The sequence below is a fragment of the Amblyraja radiata genome, chromosome 3, assembly GCF_010909765.2.
Source record: "Amblyraja radiata isolate CabotCenter1 chromosome 3, sAmbRad1.1.pri, whole genome shotgun sequence".
In the NCBI taxonomy this organism is placed as follows: Eukaryota; Metazoa; Chordata; class Chondrichthyes; order Rajiformes; family Rajidae; genus Amblyraja; species Amblyraja radiata.
Genome location: NC_045958.1, coordinates 61,098,340 through 61,113,992, shown reverse-complemented (window position 1 = coordinate 61,113,992; position 15,653 = coordinate 61,098,340). Strand labels below are relative to the sequence as shown.

At 45.0% G+C, this 15,653-nt stretch overlaps 1 protein-coding gene across 2 annotated transcripts in view; it reads left to right on the top strand.

Annotated features, from left to right (window-relative positions):
- The first annotated feature begins 9,475 nt into the window (after positions 1-9,475).
- Positions 9,476-15,653, top strand: part of fbxo10 (F-box protein 10) — a 76,719-nt gene continuing 70,541 nt past the window's right edge. The window contains exon 1 of one of the 2 annotated variants that reach the window (XM_033017889.1): positions 9,476-9,768. The gene's annotated coding sequence lies outside the window, so the exon portion shown is untranslated. The remainder of the gene's footprint in view (positions 9,769-15,653) is intronic. The other variant, XM_033017888.1, reaches the window with a different exon arrangement.

Sequence of the window (15,653 nt, the reverse complement as noted above, 5' to 3'; positions counted from 1 at the left end):
CTAAATTTTTGTACGGTGTCCTTGAGACTCTTGAAAGGCGCCCATAAATAAAATTTATTATTATTTATTATTAAACCCGATGAACATATCTTGTGTGGCAGTTGGGACCAAAGCAGCCTTAAACAGCTCAAGCATTCCTTGATCATACAGCAGAGGGTGACCAGAACATTTGTGAAGGGGGAAACTTTAATTCTTAGTCCCTACCTGGTACGGAGAGGCGGGGAGTGGCCAATGCCTTACCGAGTTGTAGCTCCGACCCCGGCAACTCTAGCCCGCGACCGGACGCCCGCAGCCCCAGCTCCGCGATGTTGGGAGTCGGCGGCCACAGCGCTCCGGAGCTTACCGCACGGCGACCCGGTAAGGCATTGCCCGCTCCCCGCTGGTATCCCAGCGCTGTGGCCGCCGACACCCAACATCGCGGAGCTGGGGTTGCTGGCGGGCGGCGCTGGATTTGGAGCGCCGCGCAGCCAGGGGTAGAGTTTCCGGGGTCGGAGCTACAACCGGCGCCGCCCGCGGCCGGACGCCCGCAGCCCCAGCTCCGCAATGTTGGGAGTCGGCGGCCACAGCGCTCCGGAGCCTACTGCACGGCGACCCGGTAAGGCATTGCCCGCTCCCCGCCTCTCCGACCAGGTAGGGGACTAAGAATTAAAGTTTCCCCCTTCACCTCTCCTACCTCCTCCCCCCCCCCCCCCCTCACGTAAAAGCCCTCCAAACTAACTGACTAACATTTAAGCAATGATTTACAGATGTTTAAGTGTCTCTCCGGTCTCCGGGGAGGAGGCAGCCGCTACAGTAGTACAGACCTGGGTTGACCGTGGGTCGTTCCGGGTCAAGTTTGGCGCCAAACGCGAGCTTTGGTGTGCAGACGACATCCTGGAAAAAATGTTGATTTTCGGAGCTTTTCGGTTTCCGGAACTCCGGATAAAAGGTTGTGCACCTGTAATACAAATTGGCAAAATCAAATTTTATCATGCCAGTTTGAAATTTGAATTTATTTAGAATTTGTAGATATTGGTATTAGCAAAAGCAAAATAACCAACTTGTTAGATACCTTAAGCTTCTTGGGTACTGTTCAGTCATTGACAAACTACGGGTTCAAACAACTTTCTTGTATGGAATTGTAGAAAATACCCTCCTATAGTTTCCGTAACATCAGCTATGAATATTTATTAAGTTTAATTTGATCAGCCACAAATTGCACCGTTTACGAAGAGGGATGAATAGATTTGGAATCTAAGGGGGAAATTACGTGATAGATTATTTTTACCTCATCAGAAGCAGCAAGGATGTGCTAAGCCAAAAAACATGCTGGAAGAACTTGGCAGGCCAGACAGCATATGTGGAGGGAAAAGGACCACTGATGTTTTGGGTTGGAACCCTTGACACTGATGGATCATAGAGTATAAAGCTGGGAGAGATGAGGGGAAGGGTTGGGCAAGAACTGACAAGAATCGTGGATTCTCACATGAACCTATCACAATGACGGATTCACATGAGAAGAGGTAATTGGCAGATGGGTGGAGATAGTAACCAAGGCTAGAGGTGAAGTGGAGACAAAAGGATGTAAATTCTGATAAGATGGGGGATGAAATCTGGAACCAGACAGATGGATAATAGGTGGGACTCAGAAGGGATGGGTGGGAAATGAGTGGACAAAGAGGGAGAGGGGGGGGGGGGGGGGGGGGTAAGAACTGAATGACAATAACCGGGGAAGTATAAAGAAGAGTATGCAAGGAGGAACTCGATAGATGAGATGTGGAGGAGGAGGTTATTTGAAATTGGAGAATTCAATGATCATGCCATTGACTTGTAAGCTACCCAAGCAGTGCTGTTCTTCAAGTTTGCATGTGGCCTCACTCTGGCACTGGAGCAAGCTGAGGAGCTCCAGTAGGCCTTGCTGGATAGAGCACAAGTGTTTGGCAAAATGGTTGTCTAGTCTACACTAGGCCTAACCAATGTAGGTTAACGGAACAGAATTCAATAGACGATTGGTGGACGTGCCTCACGTGGAAGGGCTGATGGAGGTCAGGGAGGAGCAGTTTGAATGTACGTTGCATCTCCTGTGGTTACAGGGGTAATGCCTGGGGAGGGACGAGCAAACCAAGGAGTCGTGAAGTGAGAAGTGTCTGCGGAAAGGGGTGGGAACAGGAAGGTGTGGGAACGCTTTAAAAGCGATAGATGGGTCAGCGAGTATTGTGTTGACTGCAAAAACGTAGGATTAAAGATGACGGCCAGGAGAACCCTGTTTTGGTTAGGGGGAAGTGAGCAGGCAAGAGCAGAACCACAGGAATGGAGGAGACACGTGTAAGGGTTCCATTCATACTGCACGGGGGAACCACATTTATAGAAGAAAGAATATCTCGGATATCCTGCACTGGAAAGCCACATATTTAGAGCAAATGGATGGGATGGCATCCTGTCAATAGATAGGGTGAGAGGAGGTGCTGTCAAGGTAGCTGCGGGAGTCTGGGTTTGCAGTAGATGTCAATGGATAGTCTGTTGCCTGATATAGAGATGGAGATCAGTGAAGAGAGGTCAGAAATGGTCCAAATGAATTTGAGGGTAGCGTGGAAGTTGGTGAAATTGATGAAATCAGTGAGATCTGCATAGGAGACAGTCTCAATGCAGACACAGTTATAGTAGAGAAAGTCGAGGAATGACACTGAGATATGTTTGAAACAAAAAGTGCAGCCTAGCCAACAAAATGATATGCATAACTATGGCCCATGGCTACACCTTTGACTTGAAGAAAGTGCAAAGAAGATTTATGAGGAATATTGCCAAGACTTGAGGCCCTGAGCTATAGGGAGAGGTTGGGCAGGCTAGGACTTTATTCCTTGGAGCGCAGGAGGATGAGGGATGAACCTAGAGAGGTGTATAAGGTCATGATAAGAATAGATAAGGAGCTGCACTGTGTCTTGTTCAGAGTAAGTGAAATCAAGAACCAGAGGTCAAAAGTGAGGGGAAAGATTTAATAGGAACCTGAGGGGCAACTTTTTCACACTGGGTGATGTGTATGTGGAACAAGCTGCCAGAGGAGGAAGTTGAGACAGGCATTATAACAATATTAAAAGGACATTTGGATAGGTACATATATAGAAAGGTTTTAGAGGGATATGGACCAAATGCAGGTAGGTAGGACTAGTATAGATGGGGCACCATGGTCAGCATAGGGAAGTTGGGCCGATGGCCCAATTTCTATGGTGTATGACTGAATTAAAAGAAAGTTAGTGAGATAGTGGCATAAAAGAGTGAGAACTAGTTCTGCCAAGTGTCGGACAATGTTAGTGGGTTGGAGCTGGTTGGATCTCTGATCTTGGAAGAACCAAAGGTCCCTGAGGCCTTCTTAAGGGTGAATGGAACTATGAAGGAACTGACCGACAATGACTGATGAAGTGGTGGGGCTAAGGACTTGGAAGTTCGTGAAATGGTGGAGTGGTTTTTCTGAAGAAGGTGACTACTATATTAAATTAATTTAGTTTTAGCATTAGTTTCAGGGATACAGTGGAGAAACAGGCCCTTCAGTCCACTGATTATGCACCAATCAGCAATAACCCCGTACATGAGCACTAACTTTTCACCAGGGACCATTTACAATATTTTTTTTACATAGGCCAATTAACTTACAAACATGTGTCTTTGGAATGTGGGAGGAAACTGGCGCCCCAGAGAAAACCCATGCGGTCACAGGGAGAACGTACAAACTCCGTACTGATAGCACAAGTACTCAGGATTAAACCCGGCACTCTAGGGCTGCAAAGCAGCAACTCAACTGCTGCACCTCTGTGCTGCCCAGAATTCTAGCAATTTATTTATCTATCTAGAAAACTGTTCTATGTGCACAATGCATTTGGAACAAATGAGAAGTGATGTGGCATCTCACAGGAATCTGTTCATTATGCAACATAGATTTGTATGACATTTGAACTTCACTGTTAAATTACACAAAATGAATTTGTATTATCCAGAAGTTAGAAAATAATCTTCACGTGAATTGTTCAGTTCACTAAGAGGAACAGATAGATTGATTAGACAGAAACTTTCCACCAGTGAGGACCAGGTGGAAGAGCATAAAGGGCCTGTTCCACTTTCACGACCTCTGCCGAGTTTGCCCTTGACTCGTACTCGCAGCATGGTCGTCATGAGGTCGTAGGTAGGTTGTGATGCTAGTTGTAGGTACTCGTGGCATCAAGTAGGTCGGGGCGTTTTTCTAGCCTGATGAAAAATGTCCACGAGTAAAAAAGGTCGTGAATTAGGTCGTGAAAGTGGGACAGGCCCTTAAATAAAGTGCTTGGTCTTTGAAAGAAATATACATACAAAAAGTAGTAGGTTTACAATTAATTTAGCAATTCACGCTAGATTTGTAATTTTTAATCAAGGATTGATAGATTTTTATTGACGAAAGATATTATGAAAAAATAGTTTAAGGAGTTAGTTCTCAAATCAGCCATGATCTCATTAAATGCTGGATGAGCTTTTGGAGGCCAAGATGTCTACTCGCATTGTTTTGTTCCTCCTTTCTTGCATTGTTACCATGATCTCCACAGTTGTTCTTGGTCCCGACCATAAACTCTATTCTTTAGTCCCAATGATCTTGGCAAAAGCCTGAAACCATGCAAGAAATTTTGCAACATTCATGTTTGACCCTGAGAAATTTCAGGGCAAACAACTGAATTCCTCGTCCAATCCTTTGCTATTAATAAGCCTGTCTAGTACAGTGTTCCTCAAAAGTTTCCCATCCATCTTCTATCCTACATAAAACTTTTATTCAGCAAAACATATGTTGCCTGTTTCTAAATTAACATAAATTCTCCCTCTGATGTCATTTTTCACTCTTCCAGTTCTGGTTTCTTTCTTCTCTGATGTAATCATTCGATCATTGGTGGCTTTTAGTCATGCTTTGAATTTGCTCCCTGAAACCTGTCCACCTCTACTACTCTTCCTCCTTTAAGATGGTGAAAATATTCCTCTTTGACCATGATTTTGCAGATATGTTTAGATATATTTTGTTTTGATGATTCTTTTATTAGATATCTGAATACTTCACTACACCAAAGTACACATTCTGGCAAAATATTAATATTATAATCTAATAAACTATCAGATTTTAATAAATTACCAGGTCTTTGAATGGGAAGTTGCTACCATGTCTGAACATGACCTTCTGTTTACTGGAGTGTTTGCTGAGCTCAATTGTAAACTGATGCTATATTTAAAGCCGAAAGAGGGTTCAATCTGTTTTTTTTGTTATCTTTGTCAATCAAATCATTAAGCTGAAATGCATGTCCAAATGAATCACTCCATTTAACAGCTCTTTCGACTTCCAATAATTCACCTCTTCCGGTTTTATTGGTGATAATGGGTATAATTAATAACAATAACTATTAACTTTTAAGTGCTGCATTTATAGACAACAAGCTTCATGTTTCACGCAGTCTATACATTGAGAGAACATCAGGCTCTGCACCCGATACGTTCTGTGCGGAAGAGGTAAATAGATCACGCTATTATTTATTGGGTCAACACGCCCATTTTGACCAAGGTACCTTCCTAAGATTGTTCTAGTTCCCCATATCCCTATAAATCTTTCCTATCCATGAATTTGTTCAAATGTTTTTTTAAACCTCTACCATTTCCTCTTCCATATACCCACCTCTCTGTATGAAAGACATGACCCAAATTAATGCCTCTGTGTGGCGATAACATCAACAATTAACTCAATACAGCTCAGCAAGAAAAATCCCATCAAAATCAAACGTATTAATATAAAGCAAAGTAAGAATTTGCATGTAGTTTAGTTTATGTTGTCATTTTATGTGGAAACATTTTCTAACAAAAGAAATGTAACCAACAATAGGTTAAATAGTTCCTCAATCTGGCCTGCTCTGTTTTCATGCTTATTCCTTAGTCACAAGTCCATGTTCCTGCATGATCCCCATCTCCCTTGATTCCTGCAATACCCTAAAATCTAACTACCTCAACCTCAAATATATTAAACAAGAAGCAACCTCACACTAATGAATTAGAGGATCTAAAAGATTGATGACATTCCGTATTAAAAAAAACCCTTAGCCACAGACCATGCTACCTAGAATCATTTAGAATCTACAGCTTGAGGAAAGGGTTTCTCAATATTAACCTGTTAACCCTTGTAGAAGAATTTCTGCATGCCTATGTAGAGAAATAGCAAAGGTGTAAGGAGTAGCAACCTATAAGCTTAATGTTATCTTGTGTAATGACTTCCTATGTTTAGTTAATTAATAGTCCAAGGGATCTGTTCGAAAACAAACAAAGAAAACAATTAAGATGATAAAGATTGTGGGAACAACATAGATCACAATCAAATTCTATCTAGTTGGGACTGTTCTGATAAGGGGATATCTGTATACTTGAGAAAGATGTAAGATGTACCATATCTCTGACTGCATAAAAATACAACATTCTACTCAATTGGGGAGAATGTGTGGCCCCTATGTGCCTGCGATGCTGCTGCAAGCAAGATTTTCATTATACCTCACCGTAGGCCGAGATTCATCTGCAAGTCATGATTGATCAAAATAAGTACGCTTCCGTTTGACTTGATGTATGTACAGGGCAAGTGTTATTCATCAGCACAATTTCATTTATATGGCCACTATCCTAACCTTTTATAGGTATAGCTGTTACAGAGCTGTGCTTAGGCCTTCTAGCAGTAAGACCCTGACATTGGACGAAGCGCCCTGATATTATGTGAGCATGCATCTGTGAGAGCCTGGGCCTCATTACGTGTGCAGATCAGGTGGCCTAGTGCATAATATGATGTCCCATTTATACACCATACAATATGATTTAATAGGACAAATCGAAAATCCAGCTAGAACACATTGGTCTTTAATATGTGTGCCAAATAGTTTTTTGATTTGGGTCTCTATGCATTTGACACTCATTTAGTGCTAGGCTGGCGGGTAAGTGCAATTATTGCCAATTGGCATCCAATGCCAAAAGTGGATCCATTGATTTGTTATTGTTGATGCATATTTGAACTGGGGGATTGATGTCCGCTTTGGCATTTCTGTTTGAGCTGTTACGGCAACGTCCATCTTCTTTTGTACTAAGTATTGGGGTAATTAATTTATTGAACATGTGTTTATTATTTATAATCTATGTGTATTGTGCATGTATGTATATTGTGTCTACCGACTTGTTATGTTCCTGCAAGTAAGAATTTCATTGTTCCATTGTCGGAACATATGACAATTAAAGTCTCTTGACTCTCGACTTGTACAACACTTGTCCACTTCATTCTGTGCTGATGCTCCCAGTCCAGCATGAATATGTCCCTGAGTATTTCCATGAACCTCCCCCCCCCCCCCCCCCCCCCTCATAATATATCCTCCTTAACTGAATGTTTCACACTTCCACAGCACCTCTTCCCATTACACCCCAACCACAGGATATACATCCATATCCCAACCACATTCATGCTAATTAAGTTATGGAGCATTGAAGATTAACACAGGTATCCCAACCAAGCAGCCGTCGAGATTTTTAGGTGCAATCCAATTTCTAGCCTTCAACATTTTCCTCATAGTTCACTTTCACACATAGCTTGATACTATCAGCATATCTGGAAATACTACACTTCATCATTCGGATCAATAATATAGTTTAGGTGAAAGCAGAATGCTTCACTGTGACAGCACATTAGTAATACTATGCCAACTTGTAAATGATTCATTTATTGCCTAGTTTGCGAGTCCTTATTTTATGCAATTACCTTTCGTGTGCTGCCCAATCAAATGTCTTTTGAAAATCAAGATATGTTGTTGCTTATAGATTACTGGTTCCACTTGTATTACTTGCTAGTCACATCTTAAGTAAACTCTTTGGAATTATCAAACAAAATTAACCTTTCATAAAGATAAACCATTTCTCTCTTATCACATTAAAGTTTTCTGAGTTATTTGTTACTGCATCCTAATCATCCCACAATTGCTCAACTACTGAGCCCCTTCTTTTCTCTCAATTTTTTCTTGGAATGCAATATTGCATATGGTACATTGGGACTGTTTCCCAAATCAAAAGAATTATTGATAATCATTCCAACACATCTTCATGCCATACCTTTAAGATCCAAGGTTGAAGCCACATAGTCCCTTGCATCTTTCAGCTTTTAGTCCACTGAACCTTCCCAGTAATTTGCTTTACTATTATTCTTATTACTATTTAAGTTCTTTGGTCTCATTGGGTCCTGAGTTTCCCACATTGTCCACTTTATTTTTTTGTATCATTCTGGCAACGGAGCATACCCAGGAGGGAAAGCTCAACATGGGAATGGAAAGAGGAGTTAAAATGGTTAGCAACAGGGTGATCTGGTACGCCTTAGCGGACCAAGCGTAAGTGTCAGGCGAAATTGTCGCTGAGTCTTGCGATGTACAGGAGGCCACATCGTGAACACTAGATGCAGTAGAGGAGGTGCAGCTGAACTTCTGTCTCACCTGGAAGGACTGCTGGGGTCCCTGGATGGAACCGAGGGAAGAGGTATAGGAACAGGTGTTACATCTCCTGCAGTTGCAGAGGAAAGTTCCTGAGGAGGGGGTGGTTTGCATAGGAAAGGGCAAATGAACGAAGGTGTTGCAGGTGGAGCTGTAGTGGAGAATGGGGAGCTTTGGCCCTAACATCACAGAAATGATTAAGAAATGCATTTATTGAATAATAAATATCCCCAAATTATTCCACTTTCTGTACGTATTTATTTAAATTGAAATTCGAGATCTCTGTCAATCATTTTCCTTATTTGGAACTTTTTAATTGAAGCTGTGTACAAAATCAGCAGGTGGACCTCCTAATGACAAAGTAAATCTATTGAAATGCAGTCATTATGAGAATGCAGAAAGATAATTAGTGATGCACTACATGCCCTACGTGAAATGAAGAACGTTTTGAAACGTTATTCAAATCGTGGAATAGAGTGGACTGTCCTGAAGACTGGTTTCGTAATCCCCAATTTATTAAATGTTTTAGCTTTGTTGAAGTGTGCTCTTGCTGATAATTTTCACTTTAGAATTTTAGGCATCTTATTTAAGATTCGACTTGGGGAAAAGCTAAGGAAACTATTATTTAGTTCTATTAATTTTCCTAAAAATTGTTTAGTAGCGTATAAATTAAAATACATACTTTGGAAGGGTCTCGATCCGAAACGACATCTATTCCTTTTCTCCAGAGATGCAGACTAACCCGTTGAGTTACTCCAACTTTTTGTGTCAATCTTTGGAAAAAATGTTCGTGCTATTTTTCATTGTACATTTGAGTTGCTTGTTCTCTGCAAAAAATAAATAAATGTCATTTTATTGGTCTTTATTCTACCCTTCTGAATGACCCTAATAAGATCTGTCCGGCTGAGTTTACTCCAGCATTTTTGTGAGTAATAAGATCTTACATTTGTGACAATACTGTATATCCTTGTCTTGCAACACGTTTACACTAGGGTTATCCGATTGAGGACGGCAAACAGAGCGTGCATCTCGCTCTTCTGGCGACCGTGCGGTTGCTGCGTGACGTAATCGCCAGGCTGGGCCCGGCGCTGGACGCCTGGCGGCGGCGCCCGGAGCGGGACATGGCGGAGGCCTAGGCCGTTGCTAGGCTCTTCTCAGTCTCGATGGAGCGGCAGGACGCGCTGGTCGCGGCCACCCCCCCGGCGCTGCAACACGTCCGAGAGGAGAGTGAGAGTTGGCCGACTCGAGCCGCGCCTGGGGACGCCATCTGCCAGCACCGCTGAGGAGACAGGAGGTAAGAGGTAAAGTTAATTCCTTCCCCGAGGTGAACTGGTATCTCCCCCCGATGTAGCCTGTACACAACCTGACTGACGGAGGGGTGCCGGACAAACCTATCTCGGGGTAGACGCAACGTGATGCAAATATGTTCAAATGTTTTAAATCTTTCTTTTGCAGAACGGATTTATTTCTTTTGCAGAACGGATTTCGTTCTTTTTTGCTTGTTTCTGGTTATTGAAGGGAATTACACCCAATACCATCTCATTCTTCGATGCCCTGTAAATGATTCCCTTCAAATATGTTTCCAGATCCTCATTGCTTCAATTGTCCTCTCCGTAGAATATTTCAGATCACAACGTGTGTTTTTCTGGGACCCCTTTATTTTTTTGCCAGCTTAAATCCGCCCCCGCTAGTAACTCAATTTCTCATTTATTATATCAAATCCTATCATTATTTAGACCTCGTTATCTCATAAGTTGCTCTCTTATAAGATTGAACCTCATTCACTTAAGTCTCATTGACAACCAATTTGAGGATTTGTCATTTCTAGACTGTGGATTGTACACACTACCAGGGTTTAACGTGTTTCACATTGTTTGATCGGCCATATACCTCTACATTTAAAAAAAGAAGGTAGACACAAAATGCTGGAGTAACACAGACAGGCAGCATCTCTGGAGAGATGGAATGGATCCATTTAAAAAGATCTTGGGAGAAAAGATTACTTCTATTTTGTTCTACTTTCTCTCATTTTGTGGTATGAATAATACTCATTTATATCATTCAAATACTTACAATAGTAATTCTGCCAGACAATTTGAAAAGGGGACTTGTGGAACATTTAAAGACATTTTTTAACACCTTTATCATCTCAACAGTAACACATTTGTCAGTTTATGAATTATATTAGGGTAAAAGGTTGATTTTGTGATAGCAATAATAGTTACAGTTTATAATAATGCACCGTACCGCACATTATGTCACATGAATGTTCTGAATTACATGATCATAACAATAATACATTTTATTTATGGGCACCTTTCAAGAGTCTCAAGGACACCTTACAAAAATTTAGTAGGAGGAAAAACATGTAAGGGGAATGAAATAAATAGTAGAGACACGACTAGTACACAAAGTAAAGACAGAATTCAATACAAAACACAATATGAGGCGATTAATGCACAGATGAAAAGGGAGGGGGACGTGGGGCTAAGGATAGGCAGAGGTGAAGAGATGGGTCTTGAGGCGGGACACGGAATTGTGGATCAGTTGGGGGAGGGAGTTCCAGAGCCTGGGAGCTGCCCTGGAAAAGGGTCTGTCCCCAAAACTGCGGAGGTTGGACTTGTGGATGGAGAGGAGACCGGCTGATGTGGATCTGAGGGACCATGAGGGTTGGTAGGGGGAGAGGAGGTCAGTGAGATATGGGGGGGCCAGATGGTGGAAGGCTTTGTAGGTGAGGATCAGGATTTTGTAGTTGATCCGGTGGGAGATGGGAAGCCAGTGAAGTTGTTTGAGGACTGGGGTGATGTGATGCCAGGATTTGATGTGGATGATGAGTCGGGCGGCTGCGTTCTGGACCAGTTGGAGTCGGTTGATGTAGGTGGAGCTGATGCCAAGGAGAAGTGAGTTGCAGTAGTCCAGTCGGGAGGAGATGAAGGCATGGATGAGTCTTTCAGCAGCGGGAGGTGTGAGAGAGGGTCTGAGTTTGGCGATGTTGCGGAGATGAAAGAAGGAGGTTTTAATGACATGGTGCATGTGAGGCTCAAGGGAGAGGGTGGAATCAAAGATCACGCCAAGGTTGCGGGCCTGGGGAGATGGGGAGACAGTGGTGCCATCGATGGTGAGAGTGGGGTTATTGATTTTGCTGAGTGTGGCTTTGGAGCCTATGAGGAGGAATTCTGTCTTGTCGCTGTTGAGTTTGAGGAAATTATGTTGCATCCAGGTTTTTATAGCTGACAAACAGGAGTTGATATGGGAGAGGGGGGGGGGGGTTGTGGGGGGATTTGGTGCCGAGGTAGATCTGGGTGTCATCAGCGTAACAGTGGAAGTCCAGGTTGAAGTGGCGGAGTATCTGACCAAGGGGGAGGATGTAGATGATGAAGAGGAGGGGGCTGAGTACGGAGCCTTGGGGAACGCCTTGAGTGACTGTGGCTGTAGCAGAGGTGTGGTTGTGGAGAGAGATGAAGTGGGATCTGTTGGAAAGGTAGGAACGGAGCCAGCTGAGTGCAGAGCCTTCAATGCCGAGGTCTTTGAGTCTGGTGAGCAGGATGTTATGGTTCACTGTATCGAAGGCTGCGCTCAGGTCGAGGAGGATGAGGATGTTGAGGGAACCAGTGTCAGCAGAGGTGAGGAGGTCGTTGAGGACTTTGAGGAGAGCAGTTTCTGTGCTATGGAGGGGGCGAAAGCCAGATTGGAGCGGTTCAAGTAGGTTATACGCAAGGAGGTGGGAATGAAGTTGCGACGCAACGATACGCTCCAGGGTTTTTGAAAGAAAGGGGAGGTTTGAGATTGGGCGGTAGTTAATGAGAGAGGAGGGATCAAGACCAGGTTTCTTTAAGATTGGTGTAACCAGCAGTTTTGAAAGCGGAGGGGACAATTCCTTGGGACAATGAGGAGTTGAAGAGATTAGTGAGGTAGGGGCAGAGAACGGGGAGGCAGGACTTCAGCAGGGGAGTGGGGAGAGGGTCGAGGGAGCAGGTAGTGGGTTTGGAAGAGCTGATGAGTTTGGAGATTTCAATAGGGGTGACCAGGTCAAACTGGGAGAGGAAGCAGTGTGGAAGGAGGGGTAAGGAGGTCAGTGGAGATGTTGAAAGGAGGGGCCTTGGTAGGTGGTGGAGTAGATGCTGGGGAGTCGGGTACAGGGGATAAAGATTGATAGATGGTGCTGATTTTATCAGCGAAAAAGTGGAGGAATGAGTTGCAGAGATCCGGAGTAGAGGTAGGGAGAATGTTGGCTCGAGGCTTGAGGAGGTTGCCCACTGTGGAGAAGAGGGTTCTGTGGTTTAGGCAGGGATCGGTGAATATGGAGGAGAGGTAGGCAGATTTTGCAGCAATGAGTGCATCTTTGTAGTCAGTGAGGTGGAGTTTGTAAGCTTCAAGGTGGACTGTGAGAGATGATTTCTTTATGAGTCGTTCAAGTCGGCGACCAGTCTGTTTCAGTTTACGAAGTGCAGGTGTGTACCAGGGTGAAGATGTGTTGAAAGTTACGGTTCTTGTTTTGAGGGGGGCCATAGTGTTAAGGGAGGTAGACAAGGTGGAGTTGAGATGGTTTGTGAGATCATCAGGTGAGATGGGGGTTGAGTCCAGGGGGAGAGTGGTGGAGAGCAGGTCAGAGAGATGGTGGGGATCAATGGATTTTAGATTACGGAAGGTGATTTCTAGGAGGAAGCGGGGGCGAGGTGTCGGAGAAGGGATGGTGAACCGTATAAGCTTGTGATCAGAGAGGGGGAAGAGGCAAGGATGGAGGTCGAGTACCGGTTGATTTGTGGAGCAGACCAGGTCAAGGATGTGACCTTTGTCATGGGTGGGAAAGGTGACGTGCTGAGTGAGAGAGAAGTTGTCAAATAAAAAGGCGAATTCAGATGTGAGTTTGCAGGTGGGGGATTCCATGTGAATATTTAAGTCATCAAGTAGCAGCAGACGTGGGGAGAGGGATGAGGCAAGTGTGAGGAGTTCAGTGAAGTCAGATAGGAAGGAGGGGTTTGGTTTAGGTGGCCGGTAAATGAGGATGACTGTCATGGAGGAAAGGGCTTTGAAGGCGAGGAATTCAAATGATGCTACTGGGGGGAAGGTGAGTTCAGTGATACGAAAATTCTGGTTGAAAATAACAGCGAGGCCACCTCCATGGCGGGAGGGGCGGGGCTTGGAAATTTAATTAAATCCAGGTGGGGATGCTTGATTGAGGGAGAAGAAGACATTGGGTTGTTGCCAGGTCTCAGTGAGCAGAAGGAAGTCCAGAGTGTTGTCAAGGATTAGTTCATGGAGGGCAAGGGCTTTGTTGTTGAGCGACCTGGTGTTGAGGAGGGCAAAGTTGGCATTATGAGAGGGTGGAGGGATGGGGGCAGGCTGGAGAGATCTGAGGTTGTCCCGGTTGACAGTGCGTGCGGTCAGCTGGGATGGGGGGTGACGCGGGTGAGGGGGGGCAGAGCGTGGTAGTGAGCAGATGGATGGAATGGAATGTCCGTGGTTGAAGCAAACAAGCCTGCGCCGAGAGTCTCTGTGGATGAAACGGGGTCGACGCAGAAGTCCAAGCTGTTTAACGACCTGGATGCAGGATGGGATGTGGTTGTTGAAGAAACCAGTCATCTGCAGAGTTGAGTATTTGAGCATGATGGTGAGGGTGCAGAGAGGTGTCCAGCGGTGCAGGTGCAGGTGGAGAGAGTATCCAGCGGTGAGGGAGGAGAGAGGTTGTCCAGCAGAGCGGGTGCAGCGAGTTGTCGAGCAGTGAGGGAGCAAAGAGGTTGACCAGCAGTGCAGATGCAGCGAGGTGTCCAGCATTGAGGGAGCAGATAGGTTGTCCAGCAGAGCAGGTGTAGAGGTAGTCCAGTGATGAGGGTGCAGAGAGTATCCAGCAGTGCAGGTGTAGAGAGGTTGTCCAGCGGTGCAGGTGCAGAGAGGATCCAGCTCCCTCACTGGTGCAGAAAGGTGTCCATCATGTATCCTCAAGTCCCCATTCTCTTAGATATTTAAAGGAATATATCTTTGACATTGTTGTACAGATGTACCACCGATTTTCTGGCACCTCTGGTTCCACAACCTTGCCGATTATCCATTTTGCCAGACCAACAAGGGTCACGGCCTCTGAGAGAAGTCAAACGGTACCAGAACCATCCGTCTAGGCCTCCAGGGAGCCAAGTTTCCGGCCTATAAAGTCTGCCTTGGAAATGGATCCGCAGGGTTTCAGAACCGCGTCCACAGGGCACATATTCGAACCACCGATTGGGAGTCCAGCAACAGAAGTCACCTATGGGAACGGATCTGCCAGCTCTGACCAGGCCGGAGTTCCAGATCCCCGGCCGGAGGGGGCAAATTCAACCCGTCGATCGGAAGTCCAGTCACGGAAATCCCGATGAGGTCCAGATTGACCGTCTCACCCGGCCTAGGTGCCACATTTTCTGGGGGACTTCTGGGGGGGGGGGGGGGAGATATCAAGTGTGCTCTAGTAATCCTGTCTGGATTAAAGGAGGTGCTGGACCATCAGTTCTGGAAAATCGGTGGTGGACCTGAATAACAGTAAAGATGCTGTGAATTAACTCCAAACACCAATTCAATCTGGAACTATCTTGATTTGAAGAAGTCAGTAGGGTTTCCAACTGTCCCGTAATAGTCGTGACATCCCGTATATTGGGCTAAATTGGTTTATCCCATACGGGACCATGCATGTCCCATATTTGACTGCTACTACTCGGGTCGAGGAGACTGTTGGGTTGGAGCGCCACGTCCGGCCCCGTCTCACATGTCCCGACGTAGTGCAGCCTATGGAGTGCAGCAGCAGCGCCTCGCCCGTGGCCCCGTCGGTTGGCAGCCCAGCCTGCTGTCCGACCTTCGCTTACTACCGACACCACCACCCCTCCTTCTCATGGCTGATCATCTGTTCATGAGTTGGGTGGGGTGCCGGACTTTGCACAAAGTCCTGCACCCCGGAAAAAACTCCTCAGCTAGCTTTGTGTGCTGTCCAGCACCCGGGCCAACTCATCATTCACCCAGCTATGGCCGATTAGGTCAACGAATTGCCGTCGGGAATTTGTCCTTTATTTGGGAGTGAGAAATTTGGCAACTCTGGAAGTCAGTGTACCACCTTGCTGCTCATTTAACGATTTGGCCAATAATTCTCATTGCAATATTAGTTCATGGAGGGCAAGGGCTTTGTTGTTGAGCGACCTGGTGTTGAGGAGGGCAAAG